This window comes from Fukomys damarensis, unplaced genomic scaffold (assembly GCF_012274545.1).
Source record: "Fukomys damarensis isolate Sample0158 unplaced genomic scaffold, DMR_v1.0_HiC HiC_scaffold_31, whole genome shotgun sequence".
NCBI classification, from domain to species: domain Eukaryota; kingdom Metazoa; phylum Chordata; class Mammalia; order Rodentia; family Bathyergidae; genus Fukomys; species Fukomys damarensis.
In genome coordinates this window covers 15,468,837-15,469,289 of record NW_022900943.1, presented here as the reverse complement: position 1 = coordinate 15,469,289, position 453 = coordinate 15,468,837, and the positions used below count along the sequence as shown (strand labels likewise).

General features: G+C 64.0%; 1 protein-coding gene across 4 annotated transcripts in view; it reads left to right on the top strand.

Moving 5' to 3' along the window:
- Positions 1 to 453, top strand: part of Smarca2 (SWI/SNF related, matrix associated, actin dependent regulator of chromatin, subfamily a, member 2) — a 173,719-nt gene that overhangs the window by 1,284 nt on the left and 171,982 nt on the right. The window contains exon 1 of one of the 4 annotated variants that reach the window (XM_010640125.3): positions 34 to 54. The exons of the other annotated variants lie outside the window; for them this stretch is intronic. The gene's annotated coding sequence lies outside the window, so the exon portion shown is untranslated. Of the gene's footprint in view, positions 1 to 33; positions 55 to 453 lie in introns of those variants that run through there. 4 annotated transcript variants of the gene reach the window in all.

Sequence of the window (453 nt, the reverse complement as noted above, 5' to 3'; positions counted from 1 at the left end):
ATCCTCTCTGCCTCACTGTCACAAACAGGACCCGAGCGCACCCTGGCCGCGGCGGTGCGGTTCGCCGGGGAAGGGGAAGGGGAAGAGGAAGGGCTGCGGTGGGGAAGGAATGGGGGTTAGTGAGGGCGGGAGGCGGGGAGACCGAGTAGGAGCCTCCTCCCGACGATGACACGCACCCCTTCCTTCTCTCTCCTGCTTTTGAGTTTGCCTTATTCTCATCCCAACGGGGTTTACCCTTTCCTCAGCTCTCCCCTTCCATCCTTCCGCCTTTCCTCCTCTCCTGTTTGCGTTACAAAACATGGCCATGCCATCTGCAAAGGTGTCGCGATGCACTTCCACAAATAACCGGTCCGGCTCGCCAGCCCTCGGCGCCCTCCGGCCTCTGGGTGCACACCGAGCCCTGTGCCCCGGGGTGGGGGGTGGTGCCTCGGGGTGGCCCCGGACCTCACAGCC